This window comes from Serinus canaria, chromosome 12, assembly GCF_022539315.1.
Source record: "Serinus canaria isolate serCan28SL12 chromosome 12, serCan2020, whole genome shotgun sequence".
Classification (NCBI taxonomy): domain Eukaryota; kingdom Metazoa; phylum Chordata; class Aves; order Passeriformes; family Fringillidae; genus Serinus; species Serinus canaria.
Genome location: NC_066326.1, coordinates 15,800,346 through 15,815,775, shown reverse-complemented (window position 1 = coordinate 15,815,775; position 15,430 = coordinate 15,800,346).

Below are 15,430 nucleotides of genomic sequence, written 5' to 3'. Positions count from 1 at the left end.
AGATACGAATTAAATTAGAACGGATATTAGAGCTCTGGGCCAGATTCATACTCTCACTGCAGCAAAGTAAACCAGAGGAGCACCAGCAAATCACGGATGTAACGCCAGCGTGAGTGAGAGGAGAATCAATCCACAGGTAATAAGGGCAGCATCAGTGCCTGCCTAGGGTTTCATCCTGTGCTTTGTCCTAATTATGAGCAGTTTAACGGCATGCTAAAATACAAAACAGATTTATGAGCCATTGCCATCTCCCTCTGCATTGTTATACAGCTGACTCAACAGTACTTTTGCTCCTTGGCTAGAAGGTCAGCTTAGGTTTTAGTAAGCTAAGGCTGAGGCTTGAACTCAGAGGCTCACTGCCTTCCCGAATGCTGCTGCTAGAATAAATGCTAAACTGAAATCCCATCTGCTCTCTTCATGTCCTGTCCAGATGGATATTTAAGATCCCACAGCACACCTTGAATAGAGGGTAACTCTAAATATCTAGCCAATAGTCTTCCTTCATTGAAATAGACCAGTTTGTATTTGAAGTCAGCAGAATTACTTCTATTTTTTTCCCTTGGAAAATCAGTATATTTTCAGACTGGAAATACTGAACCTAAGATGGGAAAGGAGTAATGTGTAAAATGAAAGAGGCAGTGTTGATCATTGAAGAAAATAAGGCCAAAGACTGTGGTGAGATTACTGTGGGCTATTGCTTGAAATGTATTCATTAAGTGCAGTGTACCTGTAACACTGCATTGCCTTTTGGGGAAAGAAAATGAAACGATGCACAAAGCAGATGATGAGCCACAAGGTTTCCTGGATTCCCTCCTCAGTGTTGCCCCTAATAGACTGTAGGCAAGTTCTTTCATCTCTCTGTGTCTCAGTTTCATGGCCTGTAAAGAGCAATAGTAATAATTTGCTGTTTTTCAGCCTGGCTATGAAACTTGACCTGTCACAGTTAACAAAGTGTTTTGACATTCCTGTGGAAAGAGGAATGGATTCAGCTGCACCTTCCCTCAGAGCTGCTGATTGCCACAAAGTAGAAGGATGTCTCAAGAGAAAGATCACATAATACTTCTCTTGTTTCTTATATATCTCCTCACCTCCACACCAAGAAAGCAGTTCTGGTTTAGACTGTTATTTTTATGCTTGGCTAAAAAATCACAATCACTTTCTAGCAAAGCTTTATGGTTCAACTTTCTTCATCAATGTGTGCAGCTTTTTCCTTAGTAGACACTTGACTTTCAGAGGAATGCTGCAGATTTGCTTTGCTCTCTGTTTTCATTGCAGCAGCTTTTCTCAGAGCAAAATTCTCACTTGCCTTAAGCAGGAGTTTTCTTGAAGAGTTAAGTCAAGACCCTGGCACTAGCCCATCTGAGAGGATCATGCTCACACTCCTCTGAGAAGGGAGGCCATGACATGCTGGTTACTGCATTAGCAGTAATTTGTGCCTTGGATCAGTAAGTTCTTTAGTGAATTTCTCAGCTTCCATCAGAGAAGATGCCGGTTGAATACGACTGACAGAATAACTTTTGCCCCTTACATTATCCATATATTGTCATGGAGATACTTCAGAGTGGTGACAGTAAAACAACTTGGTGATTAGATTTTCTCAGTTTTTCTACATGTTGGGATACAGGCATGAAGTCAGGGTGCAGGTAGAAGAGCCTCTTTCTTTGCTTGTGACATCAAGTGTGCACCACAGTGTATGATACCTCCAAGAGACTTGAATCCACATCTATCCCAAAGCCTTTTCTTCTATTCAAAATATGCTGTTATTTTAGGGACAATGATGTGACCATGACATCCAGAGCCCTCTGGATCCAAGGCCTGAAATCTCAGGTGTCTGCTGGCCCCTGGTCTGGCTGATAGACTCTAGCATGCCTGCTTCTCTTGGCATCAGCACCTCCCTGCTCAGTGCCAAAGCTGCAGTTCTGTAAACAGATCTCATCCTGGCATATATTATATTGCCATACAGGCAACACTGTTCTAACTGATTAATAACAAGCAGCTTGATAGGATTTGGAGAGACACTGGAGTAATTAGTAAGATAAGGGCAGGTTTCTTTGTGCTGCACTTTCACGGATGACAAAAGCTTTCCCCCTGAAGAGTTTAACTGATAAATCTGTATATAATAATAATATTAATAATAAAAGGTTTTTGCTAAAATGCAAGCTAAATATTCCTTTAGGGAACAAGAGGAAAGGAAATGTTCATGTCCTGGTACTGATTGGAGGCCAGGAGAAAGGAAGAGGAGAGGGATCTGTTAGGAAAGAATCTGCTTTTCCTTCTCTGCTGACAGCAAGGTTTGGGATTTCATCTCCAAACAGGTAGCATGGTTCATCTTGGCTGGGCTGGCTGTTCAGTTCTTGGAGCCTAGGCTGTCTGTGCATCACCAGGGCACAATGTGCTGATTTCCTCTGGCAAGACAGTGAGGTGAATTGTTGTTCTAAATTGAGCCCTTCTCTGCCCTTCCATGGAGTCACTCCTATTTATACTGATCTGGGGATCAACAACGTACAGACTCTGTGGGGCACGTTCAAGCATCCACGCAGCTGGCAGTGGGATCATAAATACTGAATATTTCTTATTCATCTTCTCAGCAGGCATAGTTTCTGTTAGCTGCAGTGCGAAATTTTGAGTGTGGATTTGACTCATACAGGATAAGTGACCAGGTATAAAAATTAAAGAAAATAAAAGGGAAAACTAAAAGGCTACAAACATTGCTGAAGTGACAAGTGTTCATTTACTGAAAACATCTTTTAATATTGCTGGAACTTTTAAAATAATCTAATTTATATGGAGCATTCCTCGCTAATTGAAGCTGTCTCTTTTTTTATTAAATAGAAAGGTTACAAAAAGTATATTGACATTTTGAAAGTGATTCTTCTCAGGAGAACATTGACTGTTATGAATAGGATTTCACATGATGCAAGCCCCTAAATGCCTACAGTGATATGAGGGAACCTGCAGATTCTTGTAATTGTAAATGCAATAGGCAAGGCTTTGGGCTATTGCATCTCCTTTCTGGAGATCATTGTTGTTAAGCTCAAAGTGTTGTTTAGCCCTTGGTGTTCTCATTTATTTCCACAGCTTTTTCTGAAAGCACGAGTTTGAAAAATGGAAGTCTTTCAAGAATAATCACTCTCTAAACACTTAATGCTGCTGTGACAGCACTGTCTATCACTCAAGATTTAACTTTGGAAATCCACATAACAGAGAGGAAAAAAACCTTTTCCAATTAGTCGAGACTGGAGGCAGATTAGTTCTTGACTGCTGCATTGAGGGATGCCAGGGTGTGTATTAATGGACCACAGGAGATGACTTCTGACCATAATTCTGACTGGGTGGCACATAAAATGGCAACAGCAGCTCTGCCACCAAGAGATGCAGGACCTGCCAGTTAATGTGAGCTACCCTTGGGTGTATCTCATAGTTCTTAGTGATCTACAAACCTGTCAAGTGCAAAATATGTCATCCTCAGTCTGTTATATGGATGGGGAGGTTGAGGTGTGGAAAGGCTAATAGATTGCCCAAGGTCATGCCATTCTTTTGGCAGACCTCAGAATAGCACCAATGCCTCTGTCTCTACTTTTATGGACATGTGCATGTGTTCAGGTCTCAGCCACAGTCTGCTGGACAAACTTTTCCTCTTTTTTTAATCTTTGAGACCTAATTGACACACATCTTCATGATCAGTGGTGCTGCAGAATTAACAGCCTTTAAAACCTTTTGTAGTGTAATTTTCTTCATTAGAGCAAAGAGATGGTTTTCCCCAGTCAGCAAGAATTTGATGTTTAGATCCACAGTGTAGCAAGGCTTATAGCAGTTCTTGTATCAAGGGTTTAATGTTGCTTTGTTCAGATCTGCAGCACAGATTTCTATCACTTCAGCTAACAGGGTACATTGTTATACTGCTATATGTCATGAGATCCTGACATTAAAGGATGCCGAATAAAGAAATAACCAGATGCACAGTGTCAGGAAGTTTTTTAATTCTAGCAGGTTACAGATTATGCAGGAGGGGTGGGCTCAGTTTCAAGTCTCTGCTGCAGTTCCCTTCCTCTTGGTCAGTTGTTTCTCTTCCTGAGCTTTCACTCTCTACCCCCCAGATTTTCTCTCGGTCTCTTTTTTTCACTCATTCCATCAACAAGCAAAATGTCATCAGTTCCAACTCACTCTTCCAAAATTCCATCTCCTTTCCTTTTAGTTTATAATCACCCTGTGCTGTCTTTCCCTCAGAGCCTTCTTTTGATCCTACAAACCCTGTTTTCTGCCATCCGCTTGGCCCATAATCTGACTTCTTCCCTCTGCTCTCCCTGCTAGTCCTGGGACTCTTCCTCCCGCCCTCTTTGTGCCTTTTTATTTCCTCACTCTAATTTTGGTCCCTTCTATTACCTTACTATATTTTTTCCCAAAGATGACAAAAGATTCACAATGTCATATGTGGGACAGAGCTGAGCAACCATAATGGTGGGCATTGCTACCAGTAATACATATTAATATATTATTTAGGCATAAAAATATTCTTTCAGAAGAATTAGATCTAAAGATTATGGGACATTAAATAACAGAAAAATTGAATCTGATGATAGGGAAATAGAAGATGGATTGAGTAAGAGGCAAATGCTGTAGGGGAAAAAACAAATAACTAAGACAAAAATAAATCACAGCATGATGCAGGCAGATTGGATGCCATCCTTGTGCAGTCCTATCCAACCCATCAAAAGAACAATATTCTGAGCCCTTTCTTATTGAACAGGCATACATTATTTGTTTTATCCCAGAAAATGCTTCTAATTTCTCTGTGACTACTGTACTGTGATTTTAGAGGGTTATTTTTTACTTTACTGTTATGTGGTCAAATGACCTAAAGAACAAGATGTGGTCTGGCCAAAAGACTGGGTTCTGGGAACTCTCTAATCCAGGTCTGGTACAGACTCTTGTTGCATCCTGGGCTGATCACTCAGTGTCAATGTGCTCAGCTTCTTCACTGTTCTGAGGCAGAGACAGCAGTGCTGATCACACTGCTGCAGGAGGGTGTTGCACCAGGACTCATCTATGTTAAGTGGGATGACACTCTAGCTGTGGCTTCTCCTGCTGATTTTGATAGGAAAGGTAGTTAGTTATATTTTGCACCTCCGCTGGCTTCCAAGAAACTATTGCACTGCTGAGCAAAGATGAGCCTGCAGTCACTGTACCTACTGTGTTGCTTTTTTTAGGACTACTACATTAGAGCTGTGGTGACCAGACAAAAAATAGGGCAGAGCTGAACCATTCCAGGGAAAAGAAGCATCACAGAGAAGATAACAGCTAAGCAAAGCAGAGATTCTAGCTTTGGTATGTCTCTAAAACTAATGTTTTAACTACTCAGCCACATTCCCATGCACTTTGAAGCCTCTTTTTCTTAGGAATGCAAGAAGAGGATTGAATCAAATTATTTCTGTCAGTAGGGGAGTATAATCCACTAGGGCAGTGATACTCTGGGTTTGTATGTTGGGGAGTTTTTTTTTACTGAAGTCATAAGCAGTTTTATACTCAGGAAAGATGTGGGCAATACACTTTGGATAGTTCACTGAATGGGTATAAATAACATAAACTGCACATGTTCTGCTTATATAAAAATAGAGACCAACTCAGCTGCACAAGGACCTGGTCTGTGTGCTTTCCTTCGTTCTTTGTAGAAAATATCAGTAAGGATAGCAGATAATTTAGATATGAATTCTGATTACTGCAGATTGGACAACAGTGTGTATCATACAAACCCATTGAGACAGTGCAGTTTTCATCAAATTGTTTGCAGGTGAATCTGATGAGAGTGAACAGAAACATGCAGGTATTTTTACTCATCCCTGAGAAGGGGAACCCCTCTTATTTAAATAACCAGTTTTACATCTTTAGTAGAACTTATACAGGCCTTTAGTACTGCAGTCTCTCATTTTGCTCTCCAGTATTTGCCTACTTCTTTTTGCTTCAAGTTACTACATCAGATTTAATTGAAACAGTCTGTGGGCAGAGCATTGGGCATTGAAGCATCTTCAGGTTGGTTCTCACTATAAAAAGGAACAGTCTCCTTTACAGTGCCAGGAATGCACACAGAAGTAGCAGACTAACACTCCTTCAATGCCAAGTAGAATAAAAGAAGAGCACATTTGCTAAGAAAATAAACTCTAATAAATACTGAAGGAATAAAAGTATAGTCTAAGGTTAGATTAGAACATTAATAGTTGAGCAGTGTGGATCCTATTAACAACATTTTATGGTAGATATTATGTATGTCATAATTTCAGCTGATTATAAATACTGGCTTCTTTTACCTAAGAAAACTGCTGTCCAAAACTACTCTGTCCAAGCCATCATTAAAAAAGTCTCAGTTAGAGCAAGTGACTGGAGAAGATTAGGTTTAGACATGATTATTCCTGCTTTGGGGTGAGGGAATACACCAGATGTCCCAAGTTCTCTTCCAGTTTTGCTTTTCAAGACTCAAGATTTCAGTAATGTCAGTGACTTTACAGTGGGAACTTCCTTGAGTTTTTACAGCAGTGAAGATTGCATAATATTATTTACATTTCCTTGGTATATATAAGAAGCTAAATCAAGTAATATCATGAAGCCTAGCTATACAAATAATGTTAGAGCTCTGAATTTCACCTGCTTGTGTTAAAAATGACAAATCCCCATTTCTTCATGTTTACCTTCTGGGTTATGAAACTAACCAGTTCACATGACTTCATGGGAGCCCTGAATATAATGAAATTCTATTTTTCCCTGAGTTTCTAGATACCTCAATAAATACAACAAAAATTGCCACTACTGTTGGTGTGTAAAGCAAACCTCCTGAGATCCATGCCAGTGAAGTGGTAAGGAGATGTAAGTTTTTCTATCTAACATCTACCAAAATGACTGTGAGGGTTTTGGCACATCAAACTTCCCTTCACAATTTATCAAGTGGTCAGAACACAGTGATCTCTGCATTTCTGTGGAAGTATTCTGAGCACTCATCTGACAGGTTTAAGGCAGATTTTCTTATGACAGTATTCCCCTAGGAAGGCAGTAAAACCAGAGAGGTATGAATCCCAAAGCCAAAGTATATTTATCCATCACTGTAGCAGTTTTTAACCCTGCCAAGAGAGGTGGCCCAGAAGAGTGACATGAGAGTGACCCTCTAGCTAAGATCTTTCTCATGTCATTCCTCCATGTGCTTTCCAAATGCACACATTTATTTTCTTCAGGCTTTCAAATCCCAGGATGCAAGCACTAAAGGTCTCCCTGCCTCCTGCCAAGCCTTGTCCATACCCATCTCCCAGAGGGCTGCGTCCATGCAGGCCATGTTCCTGTAGGAAGCCCTTGACTAACTAATACAATAATTGCCAAAGAACAGATAATTTCCCAACAGTTCAAGAGAGAGCGAGCAGTAATGACACCTGTTAATTACTGCTTGAGTAGAGTTTTGTCAGGGAAGTAGGAGAGAAGGAAACTGATTGGTCTGAGCTAATTTGCAGACAGAGGCCAACTGCTGTCTGTGGGCTGTGCACAGGTCACAGAGCTCTGGAATGAGATGTCCTCATGTCCTCATGTCCCTGGAGAGAACGCCAATGTGAGTTTTGCACCTTAACCTCAGCCTGCCAAGTCACATCCAGAGAGACAATGCTTTTTTGTGTCTTTGATTTTTTTCAGAATGAGCATCCCCACCCAGCAAATCTCTTTTCTCCAGCATTGCTGCTCACACAGCTGCAGCAGAGCAGAGTGTTGCCTGCTCTTGTCAGCCATTCATAAATGTAGAATTGTGCAAGTACAGTTAATTGATAAAAACCCAGTAAGTGAGAATATGCAGAAAGATGCCATAGCCCTGTTGCAGGGAATCTGTGGGAAGTTCATTGGTGCAAGAAAGATCAATGTCTGAGAGGCAGAAACTGAGTAAAGTTGTCTTAAGGAGGATGATGATGCTGACTAAACAAATAAGCTACAAACGTGCACAGTGGAGGAAGGTGTCACTGGCTTTTCATTGTTGTTGTTCAGTAACACCATCTGGGATCAGGATGCCCTGAACTCAGCTCTGCGGGCTGTCCTTGCCCTGATGAATTTACAAGCTGAGAAATCAGGTTCATGCTGACTATGTTTAAAAAATGTGGACCTAATAAATTACCAGGTTCAAATAATTTGCATTCCAGTGGGGTAAAAGAGCTCCCATTTCTCTGGATGCTGGTACCAAATTCTTCCTTCCTGCAATATCCATAATGGGCATAAGCCCAGTCTCTTTGTGCCATATACAAAAGAATATTTCCATTTCTAGAGTGACAGCAGAATTTTTTATATCATCAGACCTTTTAACAAGACTTCTGCTAGTTCTTTCTCATGGCTCCTAACTGTGCTAATAAGCACATTGTGTGAAATTCACACAATATTTTTAAGGGCACAGTAGATGAGGAGCACCAGACCAGCCAGTGTGAGTGTGAAGTTTTGTTGTTTGCAACTTTTTTGTGTCAGAAAACATCTCATGTGAAACCAGCTTTAAAAAAAATCAAAACCAAAATTTACCAACCATGTAAGAATCACACATTTAGTTTACTTTCAATATTTGACAAAATTATGAGGACTGACTAATCAATAGGACCATGGTTTCAAAGCAGGGTGGCAGCATTCACTAAATACAAACATTCTTGACTTCCACTCCTCTGAGATGAGAGCTGAGCCCTGTGGAGCCCATTATAAAAGACAGTTTGATGGAATAGGTTGAAATAGCAAGATTTATAAATAAAACAGAATCAAGACAACTGTACATAAAACAGCCAAGACCAAACTAACCTAATTGCTCCCTATGGTGAGGTCAGTTAGAGAACTGATAAAATGAATGTGGATGACATTTCTATCTGTTTAGGCTTTTGAAAGCTGCTGATAAAAATCCCCTTTCAAAAGGTTGGACTCTTTGGCTGCTCAAGAAGGTCCTTGTGTGTTGAACAGAGATGAGCAATGAGGAGGTTGTTCTTGTGGCCACCAGGTTCTTACAGGGGTAGGTCACTTGGCAAGACCCTCAGCACAGTTTCCCAGCTCCCCAGTGACTGAAGAGCAAGGCTGCATGCAAAGGAACAATGGGTTTTCTGATACTTATATCAAAAATACTGCTACCTTCAAAGAACCTGCTAGACAATTCCTTCAAAAAGCATTACATATGTGAGGGGAATAGGCTAGAAAATGATTGATGGGGGGTAAAATAGGAAAAAGTGAAGTAGAATCCTTGAAAATCCTGAGGTCACAGAGCTGGCAGTGTTTAGAGTGTTCCAGCTCTCTCTGGGGCTTGGGATTCTTGTTGGCAGGAACTAGAACAGCTCAAGAAAACAAGAAAACATATTTATAGAAATTTTCAGCCATGTTGTTGTGAAGCCTAATCTTAGCATGGTGTGCAACCTTTCACACTCACTTTGGTTCAATGATTGAGAAAACTTGGGAATTGAGAGGAAAAGGAAAATTTTGCCCTGGCTAAGAGGGCATGTGCAAACACCCATGTGCCACTTGAGTCTGGGGCACCAGCTTTTGTCTCATTGGTGGCTTCTGCTGGCATTTTTGTCTTGTAGCCAGGGGCAGAGTATAGGAATGTGCATACAACTCAGATATGGAGGGGTTTGTTTAGTCTACATAACCTTTAATTTGGAGTAAGAGCATGCATGCACAGCATTGAACAAGAATGTCTGCCTTCTAACCCGCTCCATACTTATACAAGACACAAACCTGGGTAACATTTAGGAACAGATCAGTGTTTCTGATATATCAGTGTCTCTGTAGAGCTGCCAGATGAGACTGGGATGTAGCAGACCTCTAGTTCATTTCCAGATGGCTAAAATATCTTCTCAGATGGAATTGACTTTCATAGCAAAATTAATCTGGTCTGGTTTCAGAGCAGTATATCTTAAAGGTGTACAGGTTTTCTACTAGCCTTTGAATCATCCAGTCCCCCCAAAAGGGAACTTTATTGCCACTGCAGCATCTGCTGTATAATATTTACATTCAGAGCTTCCTGTGTGAAGCTCTGGATGGATGTGATTGCTGAATGTGTTGGGAAAAGGACAGTTTACTGCCTGGGTTTTATTTCTAGCTATTTAGTATTTCTATGCAAGGAGCTTATATGCCATGTTGTAAATGGCTGGTTTTCTTGTATGATGTCTCTTTTTTTTTCTCATTCTCTTAATGGGCTTCTTGCTGAAACTGACGTTTCAGCAGCATTCCCATTATTAGTTATGATGCCAGTAAATGGAGGTCTCAGTAGTGGGTGAAATTTAAATTAGGTTTGAAGAGCATTCAAATAATTCAACGCTTTACTTTCATTTGGTAGTTCAGCTTGCACAGTGTATGATTTAGTTATTCACATTTTAGTTACTGTGTTGATGTTGTTTAGCAAAGACCCTGTTTTGCCTGGGACCTGACTACAGCTCTCAGGCAGCCTAATGTTGTTTACTGTAGCTAGCATGAAACTAATGTTTTGTTCTCTGAGATCCTGTTTGATGTTATAAGCCGAGTCACACTAGCTAGTGCAGGAATCATTTCCATTTTGCTTTATACTGCTCACATGACAAACAGCTAGCAATGGAAAAGGACCTATTTCTGAGCATAAATGATAGGTGTACTTTGCTCTGTTGGGAGTTTGTAGTAGTAGATTATCTCAGACAGGGCTTTACTTTTCTTTGCAAAGAGTTAACCTAAACTGCAGTGATTGATATGAAACAGGTACAGAAGACTAAGGAATCCAAATCTGTGTTGTGAAAGAAATCTGCAAAGTTTACAACTTTCCCTTAGACATCTTCAGTCATTCTATGAAAAATTCTGACTGGGAAGAAGTTTTCATAACTGAGCCATGTATGAATCTTGGTAAATATCTCCTAGTAAAGATAAGCTTGGTAGTAAATATTAGTCAGAATTGTCTAGAAGCACCAATAGTGTTAGCTTGTATTTCCAGATACTGACCGTAACTCTGCATTTATTTCATCAGCTGTTAAATGAAGACATAAATTCCCATTATCCCAGGCCAGCTTGGGACAAGTTCCATTTAGATACTGGCTTTATCAGATCCAGTCAGCTCCCATCAGTTCCACATCTGCCTTAGACATATGCCAGGGGTCTCATCCAAGACCCTGCACAGCCAAGGCAGCCAACACAGTCTGATGTCAGCTGGAAGCTGCAGCAGGCTCTGCTCCTCTGACTGGTGACCTGCATGAAGGAGCATGGAAGGTTCTTGTAAGGAGATGCCATCACAGCACCCTGTAGTGTCATCACATCACCTGGTGCTGGCATGGTGACATTAACTCATGACATGGCTGAGCAATGCCTGTTTATCAGTATCTCGGGACAATGTCTACTTATATCCATATGTAGACTGCATCCTTCTGCCAGGTTTGAGACTCACCTGGATAGAGATGTTAGATTATACACTCTGATGTACACATGGGAAGCACAGAATTAAAATAATTGAGCCCAAATGATTGCTCACCTTGGCATTCAATCCCATATATCTTCTTCTCCTATCTGAACAGAAGCTTGAAACAGAAAAATTAAATACCATGGGCCAAATTACTCTTTTATGAATATGTAAATCAGAATGAATTCCAGTGAATTCAGCAATAGGTAAATCATCTGTCTGCAAGAGCAAAATCCCACTCCAGAAACATTGCAAAGATAGTTTTTAACCTTTACATTAGCACAAAGGATATCCCAAGCTATTAATAGGATGCATTTCATTTTTGCCCAATAGCCTAATTAAGAGCTAACTCATACTTGAGGAGAAAGGGAAGCAATTTGATTTACAGTACCTCATGTGATTAAATCACCAGGGAAGAGAAAAAAGGATTTGAGATGGAAGGGGGGAGTTTTAAAGCATATAATTTGTGAAGACTGGAATCTCTTTCTTCTTACAACCCTTTTGCCCCTGTGTTCATAGCTTAAAGAGGATTCACTGACTTTTATTTATTTGCCTAAACTACTGATTTTTCATCTTGCAGGGTGGCTTCAAAATCCAATGTGAACTTTTTAAGGCACCTAATGATCCATTCTATTATCCCCCAGGACAACGCTAGTTCCAGTGATTTCATGGGGAACTGATTCGGAAAATACCCTTTTTCTCTCTTGCAGTCTCCCAGGCCCTTGAATCATGTTGATATCTGGATTCCTCTTTTCTTTGCAACACTATGGTGGTAGCCATAGTCAGCAAACAGACCTGGGGTGAGGGTTGATTGAGGGAGCAGATTCACACTGCATGTAGCCCAAGCAAGGTACCTGGGGAACAGCTCAATTTCTGTGCCAAAGATGAGACCTCTTTGTCAGGTAGTTCTAAAAGCAGTTCAGATGCACAAGATTCCTGCCCTTCTATCTAAGCATATAATACTGCCATTTTTTGAAAAAACCCTCCTTATTGATTTTCATTTTGTGATAAACACACTTACAAACTTTGATAGACTTGAGAAACTGTAAGCCAATACCAACAGAAAGTATCACGGGGCTTATAAAAGAGAGTGTTCCCAGACATTGTGGTTGAACTAATAAAGAGGCAATTCAGGATATAATAAAGCTTTTTAAACTTTGGCCATCAACTTTGGCCAGAAGTTTCACATACGTGAACTTCCATCTGTGAATCATGCATGTGATGACAGTAATGTTTTCAATCTGTGCATCTCAGTGCTTTGGAGGTGTCTAAACATTTTACTGACTGGAAAATTGTGGCACTATGTAACCAAGGGATTTGCCTAAGGAAAGGCAGATAATTTCTGATATAATTAGGGCTAGAAATAAAGTCTCCTGATACTCCTAGCTTAACCATTAGACCTATTATCTCTCATAGCCTAGTGTAGAGAAAATAATCATAGCAGAACTGCAACACCCATTCTTCCTAAAAGAGCACTTCCAGAGCCTAATTTTATTCTTCACCTATCTGGAGTGTCTCTTCCAGTTCCTTCTCTAAAGGATTAAGGATGGAATGAAAATTGAGATCCTTTCTCTTTTTTAAATCCTGTCTTTCTCCCCTCCATTGCAGTACCAGCCAAAGGGAGCTCAGGCTGGTTTGAAGGCAAAAATACGCCAATCACACTGAAAACTCCACTCAGCTTCCCTGAACCCCAGGCAGGAATGATCTGGCACATGGCACGTGAAAATAGTCTGGATACTACAAAAAAGATTGCTACCAGAACAGAAAACCCTACAGTTTTCACTAAACTATTAATCTGGCTAGAGACTTGTTGGAAAAGAAAGAAAAAAATTAGCTGTCTAAAGGAAAGTAGTAAATATATTCTCACCTGAATGCTTATTTTTTGTTTCAAATTTTTCCACGTCCATGACCTTTCCTTATATTGCCAGCATCATTACTTAAATTTGCCTGTGTCCAGCACGCAGGCTCTCCCGTCAGTTTGATGCATAGACCATGTTATGGCTGGTTGTGGGTGGTAGGAGCACTTGAGAGGGAAGATGTGATTGGGCTGTGCTTGTTTTGGAGTGAATATGACTTGGGTGCTCTGCTTTCAGTGATGGGGTGACACCCAGCAAAAGGTGGAATGTGTTTAGGGGCTAGAAAAGTAGCTGGGGTGATTAAATGCAGAATACATTCACCATTGTGTGTTGATAACCTGAGATCATGTTATGTGTTTGGATTTATCATTCCTCTTTTATGCTCCCCTTGCCCAGGACACAGGGGGAGGGCCTGATCCACTACTGTTTTCGCTGCCCCTTTTTGCTACACTTGACACTTCTGTCCTGCCAAGCACTTGCTACATTAAGCCTATGGGCATGGATGAATCATGAGCTACCTTGGCCGTAATTCCAGGAGCTGTGGAATATGCCTGTCTTCTGGAAAAATGTCACAGCCACCCACAGCCCATGGAAGAATTAACCTTGGGAGATGCATAGAATTGCCTTAGAGACATGTGCAGTGCATCTCCTCCAGCTGTAATAACGTCCAGCATCTTCAGAGAACACATCTTCTGGGAAGCACCTCTTTGTGGGCTCCCTGCCCACATTTCAAGGTGTGCTTCAGAGATGATCTGACCAGTTTTTAGTATTCTCCTTGGAATATTAACATGGAACATCATGGCAATATGTTGTAGCTGCACACACTATGATTCACCATCCTTTAGCTTGGAAGTAGGGTGCTCCTCAATTTCTTTTTGATTTTTCAGTGTTTGCTGCAGCTGCCTGCTTTTGCTCTAACGCTAACTGGGATTAACAGGCCAGAGATATTTTCCTGTCATTTTGGAATAGCCTGATTGGTAGCACTGAGAAGATCAAAATGACACAAGAGACAGAGACTCTTGCTTTAAGGGAGTATTTCAGATGCGGGAACAGAGAGGAGGGGAGAAACAGAACACTGGTGAGGAGAGAGAAAAAAGGAGAGAGAATTTGGCTTGGTAGAATCAGGGAGACTGAAGGAAAGATCATGAGGATTTGAGGAAAGACAGCGCTGTCACCCCATCTTTGGACTAAAGAGCTCAATAGGCCAGGTAAGGAAAGAGAAAGACAAGTAATTGGATGGAGGTGAGAAAACAGAAAGAAAACTGAGTAATTGGATGGAGGATGCAGAGGGTGAGGATACACCTGCAGAGGCAAAATAAAAAGAATAAGAAAAAAGTATCTTAAACCACAAAGGAATTCACAAAGTTTCATTTATATCACAATACCAGGAGGATTATACTGCTTTGACTTCTACAGAATAAGCAGCATGATAGATTTGGATCATTCAAACACTGGATGTTTAGGGGCCACCTGCATGTGGCCAGAAAAGGCAGCCATAGCCACGTTAGAATGTGTCACTGGTACTAAAATATGCATGGTGAGAAAGAAAGCAAGCTGGCTTGTGCATAGGGAACAGCTGTGCAGAAACTGTCTTTGTAGCACTATAGAGAACCACCAAGACCTCTGTTTGGGAATGCAAAGAGTTTGCTTTGTAAACCCAGGAACAGAGGCATGTTCTGATTTAGGGCTACTGCAGTTCTGCCTTGATGCTTACCACTTCTACCTCGAGGGGAAAAAAACAAGTGCCAGAATGATTTAAAGACAGAATATCAACCCACACTGCTGCAGGCCTGCTTTCCACATTTTGTTGCTTTTATAGTTTTAGCTCTTGTTCCAAAAGAAGGACTTCTCTGTGTGTATGTCTGTGTTGTGTTTCCTTCCAAAATTCACATGCACAATTGATGACTGAAATTCTTAAGAAAGATATTAGTAGAAATTTTTGGAATTTTGTGAAGTATACCACCTCTTACCTTCCCCCCACCAAAAAGCGCACTTTGTAGGGAAAATTTGCTTGTCTAGCTAGATTTTTTTCTGTTGCTTTTCTTTCAGCCAATTTTATTCCAGCCAAATGCAGAAGGGGGAAGACAATCTGGAATATGAGGCACACCTCCTCAGAACTGGGAGACCTTTGTACAGCCCTTCCTTTGTTACCAATGTTTGATGTTAGGAGGATTGCGTTAGG